At 38.0% G+C, this 13,170-nt stretch overlaps 1 protein-coding gene across 7 annotated transcripts in view; it reads right to left on the reverse strand.

The window, feature by feature from the left end:
* Positions 1–13,170, reverse strand: part of PLAGL1 (PLAG1 like zinc finger 1) — a 63,543-nt gene that overhangs the window by 42,508 nt on the left and 7,865 nt on the right. For all 7 annotated transcript variants that reach the window (XM_063096623.1, XM_063096621.1, XM_063096622.1 and 4 more), the window contains exon 2: positions 933–972. The gene's annotated coding sequence lies outside the window, so the exon portion shown is untranslated. The remainder of the gene's footprint in view (positions 1–932; positions 973–13,170) is intronic.

Consider the following 13,170-nt stretch of genomic DNA (forward strand, 5'->3'; position numbering starts at 1 on the left):
TGCTATCATTGTGGAAAATGTACAACTGATCCTGTCAGCTACATCAACTTCCCAAATTTTAAAGCAGTACTTCCCCAAAAATGTTCCATGGAGCACCAGTCCTATGGTATATTTGATGGCATAGGGGTTGCTTGATGAAATATGTTTGAGAAACAGCACAGACCTAAGCCCCTCTGAGATGATCAGTTGTTGGAAATAAACAAGTCTGATTTAATTTTAACTTTTTTCCCCAAATTTACATGGCTATGGTCCCCTTTCCCATATAATATCAGTAAACATCACAAGGAATGAGTATGCTGAGGTGTGTACTTCGGGGAGACTATTAGAGATGTTTATCTCCCTGGTGGCCTCAAAATAAGTGAAATAGAACCTGCTAGAACAAGATTCAAGATATTTAGATTCTGTCAGAGGATGCAAATCCCCATTATGTTATTGTGTAACAACATTCTCCTCAATTGCTAACATGATGGGGGAAAAAAGCCATCTTCAGATGACAGTTCCCAAAGATGTCTTTAAAATTAGTTTAGCTTATTTCAAGGCTTCTCCATCAAAATGACACTATATATATATATAATTTAAAAACAAAGATGCCACAAAGAAGTTTTGGATGAAGACTACCATGACCAGCAGATGGATGCATATATAGCCTCAGCTCCACAGATGGCTCTTTGTCCCCACTAGTCATAACCTTGAGAGGAAGTCACTCCAGAGAAACAGAGGCCCCTAACCCAAGATGTGTAATTCAAACTTCCTCAAAATAACTGTCACCTACCAGAATCAGAAAACGTGAAACAGGCCTTAAAATAAGAACCTAATAATGAAAAAGATTTATTCTAATTTTTGCTCCAGGACCTCTAGAAAAGTACTCCCATGTTATTAGAGAAGAAAAAGTGCTGGGGAAGGAGGATAAAAAAACTGAAACATCAACTTACAAAAGCCAATGACTATGTTTATGAAACAGGCAGGAACAATCTGAAAAAAAAAAAAAAAGAATTGTTAGTTTTATATAATAGTTCCATATGCATTTTTAAAGTTTAATTTTGAAGACATTGTAGCTTCATATGGAGTGTTAAAGAGAGCCTTTACTGAGTTTTCCCCAATAGTAACATTTTGCATAACTACAGTTCAGTATCACAACCAGTATATTTATAACGCAATCTACTAGTCTATTGAGATTTCCGCAGTTTATCTGTACTTGTGTATGTATTTAGTTCTATACAATGTTACCACGTGTAGGCTCACACAGCCAACACTACAGTCAAGACACTGAGCAGTTCCATCACAAGGATCCCCCACATTGCCCTCTTGTCAATGCACCCATCTCTTTCACCACACTCTGTTCTGTCCCTAATCCCTTGCACGTTTTTAACACTAAAATAATAACACCTATTTATTAAAAAAATAAGTATTTTACTCATTGTCCATGAGAGATTACTACCAAGCTATATGTAAAATCATAAATAAAGAACACTTTTTTTGCATTAAAAATAAATTTTAGTTTAAGGAATAAACAAATTCTCTGGAAAGAAGTTTCTTCTTGTTGTTACCACAGCCCAGACCACTCACTTCAAGAAGCAAAAAGGTGAAAGGTAAGACAGCTAGAAATGTTACCTGAAATGACATATTCCATATTTTTCTAGCAAGAAAACTTTGAGTGCTTAGCATGGGACAATTTATTTATTTTATATATAGTATTTCATTTAATCTTCATAACAACCCTCTCATGTAGTCACCATTATTTGACCTATTTGACCCAGGAGAAATTTAGGCACCTGGCGGTTTAATAAGTTGCCTAAAGTCTCGCAGCTTTAGGCAGATCCTGGTACCAGGCTCTCAGCCCTTGGACCGCACTGTCCCTCAAAGAAACCTATGATGATGAAATCCATATATTTTGTGTCACCATCCATTGCTAGAACAAATCACCTGATTATTGATAAACTTAACTTTAATATACAGCAATAGAATAAGGGAAATGCCCAAAATGAGGATATGTAAAATGGAAGTAGTGCTCTATTCAAACACTAAACAATGGGAAATTGCCATAAAACAAAGGATGAACCACACAGGAAAAATTTTATATTACAGCAACAAACTGTTGGCCAGCTAGTCTTCAACATGATTACTCTTGAAAAAACTTATCCAACTGGGCAAAGATGATGATGGGGGAACTGAAAATTCTGGTCACAGATAAAAGCTTCAAAATTAGGTTCTTTAGCCAAAGGAGACATCAAAAACTCCAAGGATAATGTTCTAATATTTAGGAGACATGTATTGTGACCAACTGTCTGTAGGCTTATTAGCTTAATAATATAGCATGATTACTGAGGACTAGTAGATATTTTCTTCTGTGAGAACACATAACACATTTATGTTTTGACAATCATTCAACAGTCCTTAAAAGGGACCTACTCAATAAGCCATTGATATGCTGCCCAAATACTCTGGCCAGCCTTTCTTTCCAGTGCTAATTTTACAGATGTCTCCTAGATGAATCAAGTTCAAGAGGCAGCCAGAGGAGGGGAATGCATTACTAGCATTGTTTGGTGTGCACATAACTGAGTTATACACGGGAACTAGGGAGATGGAGCTCTGAAGTTCCTCTTCCACATGAAGCCACATACTAAGTGTTATTCTTGACTTTAAGAGATGAATGACTTTATTACCTCATTAACACTTAAATGTATTAAAACTTTAAAGTGCTCGTATTTTATGCAATTTTTAGAAATCACTATTAGTTATTTTAACCAAACTTTACATTCTCTCCCAGTTGCTCAAAATTCACATTTTCTTAATGGTGGCAAAGTGAAGGATGGGGGTGAAGGAGACCGTCTCAGCCTTTTCAGATGTCCATGACGCCTACTCATCCTTCCTCATGGAGCAGCCACACATCCAGGGCTGGGCCAGAGTGATGGACTTAAGGGACACTGGGTACAGCTCCCCTTTCAATGGTTTCTAGAACCAAGACTTTTATAAGATTATTTCAAGAAGACACCTGCTCTGGTTTTGTAGACTAAATGTAAGGCAGATAGCAAACATTATTTTCTCCAAAAGCTCCACCCCTTAAAAATGGGACGAAATGGATTTCAAGGTTCTAAGGAAGAAGAAAAACCAGAATTGCATCATCAGCTGCATTTATCACCGACTCTTCTCCCAGGGAGACACATATTCAACATCCCCTTTCAATTTAACATGACTTGTTTCTCATATATCTCTTTCTAAAAGCATAATCTTTGGACTAAGCTTTCTGTCTTACCTGTCTTGCAGCTTTTTCTATACATACAATCCAAAATCTGAGAAAACCCTTTGTCCATCCCCTATGTGGCTCCCCCAATAAGTCTTGGTAAGTAATAAACTCTAACATCCCTCTTACTCTATTGCTTAACACAGTCACCCGGTGGTATTCAGTGTAAGCACAATGCTTCTCCGGTTCTTCAGTGGTACCCCATCCTAGAACATTCCACGGAAGTAAATGAATTTTTGATGTTTGTTTTGTTTGCATGTTACCTCAGCTATAATGTTTATGTTTGTCACTGTTTCTCTTAAATTGTTAAATTCTTTGGAGGACAGGAACTACATCTGTACAACTAAGTTAATAAAGAATAGTCACACACAAACATCCAAAAAAGGCCTTTAATAGTGATAAGCACAATCACAGTCATCACAACAGCATGTTGGCTCTACGTCACCAGAAGTCCTGGTTTCCGGGAACCTGGACCCTGACATAGGAGGGAACTGAGACCTTCACTGAAAGGCAGGACCCAGCATCAGGAACTACTATGGACACCTTCCTTTGAATTTCATTTATCTGCCAGGAAGATGATATCCCTTATAAATTCACATCGAGGGTTTTTAAGTTCTAGGATATAAAAAACTGACCATGTTTGTCTGCAATAGGCGGCTTACACAACATTTCTTCTTCACAGTTCTGGAAGCTAGAAGTCCAAGATCATGGTGCCAGCACGGTCAGGTTCTGGTGAGGATCCTCTTCCAAGCTGACAACTGCAGACTCCCGTTCTATCTTCACACAGTGGAAAGAGAGCAACCTAGCTCTCTGTCCTCTTCTTCAAAGGGTACTAATCTCACTCATGAGGGCTCCACCCTCATGACCTAATTCTTCCCAAAGGCCTCACCTCAAAATACCATCACATTAGAATTAGGGTTTCAACATATGACTTTTGGGGGACACATTCAGTCTATTGCAATGCCCTTACATAAACATGAAGACAGTTAAGGCAATTTTTAAAATACTCATAGTTTGCAAAATCTCACACTGAAAATAACAGAGAGAGGTAAGAGAAAAAGAGCAGACCACCAACACTTACGTAATTGTATAATTAGAGAACTAACCAAATAATTAAATGGGTACCTCAGAGATAACTTGGAAAGCTGAGATAGGCAGCTCTGTGTGACTGGAGAGTGCCTCAGGAGATATTAAAAATGTACAGAAACAATAAACCAGAAAGGCCACTGCAGTAGAGATGGAGGAAGAGTTCAGAGATGGGTTCTCACAGCTGGGGAGTGTGATGCAATGATTTATAATTTTATGTGTCAACTCGACAGTGCCATGGGTGCCCAGCTTAAACACTATTTCTGAGCGTGTCCACGAAGGTCCTTGTGGATGACATTAGCATTGTGTTGCCCTTTCCAACACAATGGGTGGGAACCAGCTAGTCCATTGAGGGCCTGAATAGAACAAAATAGTGGAGGAAGGAGGAATTCACCCATTTTGCCTCCTGCTTGCTTGCTTGAGCTGGGACATCGGACTTTTCCTGACTTTGGATTGGGATTTACACCATCAGCTCCCCCGGTTCTCAGGCTTTCGTACTCAAACTAGAATTATACCACCGGTTTTTCCTGACAGCTTGCATACAGCAGATCATGGGATTTTTCAGCCTCTATAATCACGCAAGCCAACTGCTCATAATAAATCTCTCTCTCTGTGTATATATATACATATATACGTGTGTGTGTATATATATGTATATGTACACATGTATACACACATACACATACGTACGTACACTCTGACTCTGTCAACTTGGACTTATTTGGGTTCTAGAGACTGCCCAACGACTTTGCAACATTTCCCCACTCTTTGGTCATTTCACACCTTCTCTCCTAACTTCCAACTGCCCTCTCCACTCCCAATAATTGTACATATGTCTCTCCGACATCCTCACTTCATGCTGCACTGAGAAAATAAAAGCTATTGGATAGGGTGTCTCACATTTCCAACTCTAAACCTGCAAACTTCCCTCCTCCCATAGAAGGATGCACCCTTCCTAGACCAGAGGCCAGCTCCAATTCTCCACTTAAAATTTCCTCTACATTATCATCCTCTCCCTTCCACTAGAGATACTTGTTCCCAACATACAACCATGCTCAAGTATTTCCCCGCTTCAAAAAAACCAAAACCTTCATTGACCTCCCATTGGCCTCCAGCTTCCACTATATTCCCACCTCCTCTCAAACTTCTGAAAGGAACTGAAAACCTGGATAATCTCCATTTCCTCATCTCTTACTTTCCAACCCATTCCTCTGGCTCTTATCTCTACCATTCTATCAAAGGAGACTTATCAGGTCATCGAAACACTTTTAAAATCAAGACACTGTGGCTCAAGAAAGATTACCAAGTTGAGACAGTAAAAACATATCTTCCCTTGGAGATATGTAAGAGCCCAGAGCTGCCCCAAAGCACTCTTTTCAGGATATTACAGACTTCATCTTCCAGGGACCTCACTTCTTTCCTCTCTTATGTCATCCTCCCTGCCTTAAATCTCTTATTAAAATAATTCAATAATTAAAATATTAATCTTAAATTAGAATTTTTTTTATTATTTTTGATTTTGAAAAAGGACCTTGCTTTACCTATGAATATTTTCTGTGTTGACCACTTGGTCTAAATTATTTAATTATATCAACAACCTGAGAATAGGTGGTTTTATCCCCTTTGTAGAAGAAAGAAAATTTTGGCTGAGAAAGAATAAAACCTTTCCCAACATCAGTTAATAAGCAGTAGATAGAGCATTTGACCTTTGATCACCTAGATTCTGTGCCCCAGGCTGCCTGCCCTTTGTGACGGTTATATCTCATTGTTTCTGAGTTCTTCCCATTAGATGGTGAAAAGAGGGGAATATGCCTCACTTGAGAGATATGACATAGTCCCCTTACCTCCTGAGGTCAGAAAACCTAGAAATGATACAAATTTGCTATGGACAAACACATCAGAAACTGACTTATAGATCATAATGGGGCTTCATAATGAGAATGTTAACTGTCAAGACATGATCTCCGATTTTGGTAATCAGGCCATTTTCCCTCCCTAGCTCTACCTAGGAAGACCTTAGTATGCATGAGTTGTGGTACGGACTTGTGTGCTCACCCCATATCCCAGTCTGGTTTTGTAGGCACACAGACATTGCACTTGCTCAGTACTGTCCTTAAACCTGGGCAAGAGGGGCTCTGCCTTAGGACCTGTGCTCTGTTCTGGCCCTTCTCTAGCTGCACTATTCTCTCTAGGGTGAGGAATGCAAGGGTCTAAGGAGATGTACCCATCCAGGCCCAGGCTCCCTCACCTAGACTACGTTCCAAGTTCTAGAATCATGAAATTCCTTGTCCAAATAGCTTCAAGCCTGCTATCAGGGACTGCACAGGCTCTTTCCCAGATCCATGGTTTTGAGGGCAGATTGTGCCATTGGTACATGCAGCCCTAGGCCCACAGGGTGGCTATTTGCAGGGAGTGTGGATATAGCTGAATGAAGGCATGGTGCAGAATGGGGCCTAGAACAAGAAGGGAAGGGAAACTAGGTCAGAGTCTGGAGCCAGCTCACCCCACACTGCCATGTTCTGGAGGTGCATGTTCCAGGAATTCCACATTCAGACATGGTTTTCCAGGTACTGAGCTAAATTTGTCAAGGAAAGATAGAGTTAGTTTAATTTATAACTTCTAAATTTTTAGCTGTATGGTACAATTTTTTCCATTCCTGCTTGAACTCCACCCCCTTATAGTTAGGCAAGGGCATTGGACTAGTCCTAGGCTATTAATAAATAGTCAATTACTGGCACAAGACCATTTAACATTCTCTTTTCCTACCATGACAACCAAGAAGACCAAGTGTTCCAGAAAGTGTACAACTACAAGACGGTGGTACATCCATAGGCTTGAGAGACTGTGTGGAGCAGAGTATCCAGCAAACCCACAATGAACATTTAGTGTGAGCAGAAAAATAAATTCTTTTTGAGTGAAGCCATTGAGGTTTGGGGATGGCTCATTAGCACAGAATAATGTTAGCCCATCCTGACTATAGAAATTATTTCCAGAAGTAGGATGTTGCTTTAGCAAAAACCTAAAATATATGACCTTGGTTTAGTGAGGAAACTTATCTTAAGTGCCAGAAAGATGGTGATATATTTTACACAGTGGCAACATATTCGGGAAAACATTTGCCTCTGGTGCCCTGGGAGGTAGATCTCCTGCCTAATGAACTTGGAGCTCTAAGAGAAGAGGTAAGTAAAGAAAGCATTTGAAGTGTGCATTGGTTATTACTGGCTTCATCTGGCAAGGTATTTCAAGAAAAGAGAGGAGCTCGGAAAAGAATTATTCAGTTTTCAAGAAGAAGTGAAGGAGAATGAAAAGATTTCCGACATTTCAGATTATGCAGTGTTACAAGAACTAACTACTTCGCAACCTTCCAGAAAGATGATGACGTACTTTATACAGTTATAAAGATAACTCTTGGAAGGTCACAAGCTGGAATGGATTAAGACTCTTGGGGCTATTGTAATGAGGTGAATGTATTTTGCAGGCGAGAAAGACATGAGTTTTGGAGGGCCAGAGGGCAGAATGCTATAGACTGAACCACGCTTCCCCCAAACTCATATGGTGAAGCCCTAATGCCAGTGTGACTGTATTTGGAGACAGAGCATTTAGGTATCCTCAAATCTTGTTTTGGATGGAAGAAATGTGTAACTCCTCAATAAATAGTGTACTTAAGTCTTTAATTTATCCTTAAAGTTATTTAAAAAGTTAAATTTCAGTATTATATAGATATATGTATGCACATATTGAGCTTCCCTTTTCATATCAAACACTACAATAAATGATGCCTTATTTTTGTTTTTTGCTTTGTTGTTATGGTGTTTTTTGTTTTGTTTTGTTGATTGCTTTGCTTTGGGAAAGGAGGTAAATGTTAAACTAATTTTAGAAGTGACTTAAAACCATCAAGGATATGCATGATTCTAAATTGCAGAATTTAAACAGATTTCTTTACTTTGGATTCCATACGTGAACCATTTTTGGTCAAAACTGAAAACTACATCTACCTCCTATAAATGAATAATCATTGAATAAATAAGTGAATGTATTCTAAGTTAAATATCTTAAGCTACTTGATAATATATTTTGTCAGATGAAATTAATACCATTTAAAATCTTAAAACTATTATGATATATATGCTTATATAAAGTGTTTCTGAAATGAAAAGATTTTATCAGAAAAAATTTTTTACTTTTTTGCCTGAAGAATAAAGAAAGAAAGTTAGGTCACCATTCCTAGATATTTCATAATATCTTTCCCAGGGATGAAAAAGGGAAAGAAATTTAACACTTGGTGTGCCCAAACTTTAAATATCAAATAGAGACCTTTGTTTCAAGGTCTAGTAATACTAAGTATTCCCATGAAAAACGTATAACAGTGGCTAAATTGATGGTAGCCAATCACAAAATTAAAACAAACAGAACTGGAATCTAGACCTCCAGTCTCTTTTTCAAAATATGAAGGATGAGGGATGTTTATTAGGAGTTAACCAAGACCAAAGAAGTTTCAGATGGTCACCCTCCACCACAGTCCACTCTACCAATAGGCCTGCTGAGTCACAGTTTTCTTTAAACTTTCTTGATTTAGAGGGCCGGCCCGTGGCTCACTCGGGAGAGTGTGGTGCTGATAACACCAAGGCCACGGGTTCAGATCCCATATAGGGATGGCCGGTTGCTCACTGGGTGAGCATGGTGCTGACAACACCAAGTCAAGGGTTAAGATCCCCTTACCAGTCATCTTTTAAGAAAAAAAAAAAAAAAACTTTCTTGATTTAGGGTTTCATTCCCTCCCAACTGTTATGATTACAATGGCCACACAAAGAAGAAACCCTGGGTGACGTGACAAGCACTTTAACAAGGTCTAGATATTTCTTCCATGGAAGCAGCTGACCCATTACTATTTGGCACACTTCTTGTTAAGTGGATCTGGGAGAGCCTTCTATCACAGAGCTGTGATCTCTGCATGTATAATTATGAATAAGTGTTAACCAAAAAGGTTAAGGAAAAATGAATATCTTTATGACTGGAATAGACTAATATTTTTTAAACAGGACATAAAACACACCTACTATTAAAAAACTGATAAACTGGGATTTCATTAAGAGCTTATTGAAAAGACATCATTAGAAGATAAAAAGAGATCATGTCATATCCACCAGAGGACTTAAAATGAAAGAGAATAACAATACCAAGTGCTGGTGAAAAACTGGAAGTACACCTACAATGTTCATTGCTAGTAGGAGTGTACATTTACTCCCCAACTGTTGGTAAAGTGGAAGAATTTACTAAAACTAAATGTATGCCTACCTGATGACCTAACAATTCTAATCCAGATATGTTCCCAAGTGAAATACTGCAAATGTCCACCAAAAGGCCTGTCTATGACTATTCATGGCAACTCTATTTGTAAGAGCCCAAACTGGAGCACAACCCACACATATATGAGCAGAATGGATAAACAAATTGTGGCATATGGATACAATGGAATGCTACTCAGAAAAAAAAAAATAAAAGAATAGATTATTGATACATGCATCAACAAGGACAGATCTCAAAAACTTAGGCTGAATGAAAGAAACCAGACAGAAAAGAGTAAATACTGCTTAGTTACACTTAAAGTTCAAGAATAGACAAAACTGACCTACAGTGATGGAAATCAGAAAGAGTATGATGTCTCGGGGAAGTACTGGCTGTGGGGTGTACAAGGGGATTTTTTCTCTCTGGATGGATGTAATATTGTCTATCTTGATTTAGGTTGTGGTTACACAGGTGTATATACATGTGGGGTGTACAAGGGGATTTTTTCTCTCTGGATGGATGTAATATTGTCTATCTTGATTTAGGTTGTGGTTACACAGATGTACATACACAGGTGTACATACACAGGTGTACATACATGTACCTGTGTAACATACATTTTTTCATTTAATCAAGCTGTACATTTAAGACTGGCAGACCTTATATGCTTTTTTCCCCATGTATTTTATACCTCAATAGAAAACGTACTTTGTAAAAGAGAAGTAGACTATTTTTTACCTTATCCATTGCCTACTAAAGGTTATTAGGCAAATGTAAAATTTTCTACTTACAAATAAGACACCAAGCAAAGTATGGTTAAGTTTCTAACTGTCTGATCCCCCAAAAGCCTCCAAAATTAGAATATTCAAACCCTATCATTAAAATAAAAACTTGGAAAATCCAAAGAAAGTTGGAGCACACCAGTTAGTTCACAGCAACTAGCGTGGTCACCAAAAGCCAAGACTCTAAGTAGCAAACTGGCCATGAAAGCAAAGCAATTTCTCTGTGTGTTTTACCATAAATACTTCTGTTCAATAATTTTATTTATTTAACTATTTCTTTATTTTTAGCACCAAGGCAGTACCACATAAAGAAAGAGCAAGAGCTTTTGAGTCACACAAACCAGTTTTGCCACTTACTAACTATATGGTGTTGGGCAAGTTTCTTAATCTCTTTGATACTGAGTTTCTTCACAATTTAAAACAGAGATAATAATACTTACTTTGCAAAACTGTAGCACAATTATAGTAGGTACTTCATAGTGGTAGCTATTTAGCAATAGCTCTGTGTATGCAAAGTATCGTGCTAGGCACTTGAACCCTATCTCTAAGAACCTGACCATCTGGATATGATACTGAGATATAAAGACTGGTGATGAAAGGTAAGAATTTTACAAGGGCTATAGATTACAAATTATAGGGTTCCTATCTAGCTAGTGGGATCGTAGAGCAAGTATCTTCTGAAAAGGGCCTGGAGATTTTTTGTTGAAAATTAGTTGGAGTGAATGCTTTTAAGGCAGAAAGAAATGGCATGAATAAGAACACAGCTGCAAAAGCAGTGGAGTGAATCTTCAGGGACTAATGAGTGGTGAGGACCACCTGTACCACTGGACTAGTTCTGAGAAGTAACAGACTAGAAGGCCAGTAAAGCAAGTTGGGACCAGACAGAGAAGAACCACTGTGAGGCTAAGAAGCCACGGATCTCTTCTCTCAAGCACTGGAATACCACTGAAGGATCCTTTTCAGGCAACTGACCCCAGAGGTCATTACACATAATAGGAAGGAAAAGGAAAATCTCAAAACAGGGAGAGAGAGCATAGGACTGACAAGGGCCTAAACCCAGGTGCTGATAGGAGTGAAAGAAACAGATAGGAAAGGTATTATAAAGTTCAATTTTATCAATTTTTTAAAGAATAAACAGATATTGAGTTTCCCTAAATGATACAAGCAGGCCTGCCTTCAACTTTCAAAATGATCCTGACAGAACCATAAGTTCCTCAAGAGCAAAGATGTGCCCCAAAGCATGTACCCCAACCCGGCAAACACACTGCCTGGCTGGCACATAGAAAGTGCTCAGTACATCGCTGGTGAATGAATCTTTTCAAATATTCCAAATACTGAAGCCCTCCATGCACATTAAATAATACAATGTATTAATAATACAACGTGAAACATGTAGAAAAGCTAAGATCACGCTTCCTTTCTGTTGAGTGTCCATTTTCCACAATATGTGCCAAGTTTTGATTTGCTCATGCAAGTGCTATCTCTATCTCTCGCTTATCAAAAGACTCAGATATAAATCGCTCCAGAAAGTCAGGAATGTTGCCATCTCAGTTGCTAAGCTCTTGTGCAATATTATTCTAGGAATCTATCATTCATTATGTCCTTTGCTACAGCAAAAGAACAGTCACTTAATAATTCATGAATATTATATGAAAAGAATTAAAACAGTAAAATAAATCCAGATCATATAAATATGTGTAAGGTTAAGAATACAAGCTGATTTAGTATTTAAATAATTAGTATAATTATTAAAGTAATTTAAATTAGAATAACCTAACACATTAAGAAATAAAAAAAGGAAAAAAATGAATACTTCCTAGAAGCTAGGCACAATTCTTGGCCCTTTTTATGTATTAACTCATTTAATCCCTTCAACAACCTTATTTGGTAGATACTCATTATCTACATTTTATAAATGAGAAAATTGAGATACAGAGAAGTAATTGCCCCAGATTACACCATATAGAACAAAGAGGCAGAACCAGGAAATGAATCCAAGCAGTCTGGCTCCAGAATCCAATAGATTCAGAAAATGTACCTAATAAAATTCAATATCATTCATGATTTAAAGCTCTTAGAGAACTAGAAGTAGAAGAGAACTTTAAACACCCAGAAACAACATCATCCTAAGCTTCGGTGTGAGAGAAGTACCCCTATTTCAGTCAGGCAGATGACGAGAAGGTCCATGGTCACTACCACTATTTCTTCATCTCACTGGGAGTCCTAACCAGTGAAATAACACAAAAACAAAAGAATAAGAGGTATAAAGATGAGAAAGGAAAATAGTAAAATTTCCATTTCTTGCAAATTTGGTGTCTATATAAGTAGAAATCTAATTTTATTTACAAAGTAATAATCATCTGATTAGAAAATATAATAGGGGGCCAGCCCCGTGGCTCACTCGGGAGAGTGTGGCACTGGTAGTGCCAAGGCCGCGGGTTCAGTTCCTATATAGGGATGGCAGGTGTGCTCACTGGCTGAGCGTGGTGCAGACCACACCATGCCGAGGGTTGAAATCCCCTTACCAGTCAAAAAAAAAAAAAAAGAAAATATAATAGGAAACAGAGAAATCATGCACAGTAGCGACAAAAATCACAAAGATTTATCTAGGAAGAGAGGTAACAAAATATGTATAAGTCCAGTATTTATAAAATATTATTGAAGGACATAAAAAAGACATGCAAGATGAATGTAAAAACTGGATATTGCAAATATGCCCATTCTTCTCATATTGATCTATCAATTCAAAGCAATTTCTATAAAAATCCCAAGAGG

Source organism: Cynocephalus volans, chromosome 5 (assembly GCF_027409185.1).
Source record: "Cynocephalus volans isolate mCynVol1 chromosome 5, mCynVol1.pri, whole genome shotgun sequence".
NCBI lineage: Eukaryota > Metazoa > Chordata > Mammalia > Dermoptera > Cynocephalidae > Cynocephalus > Cynocephalus volans.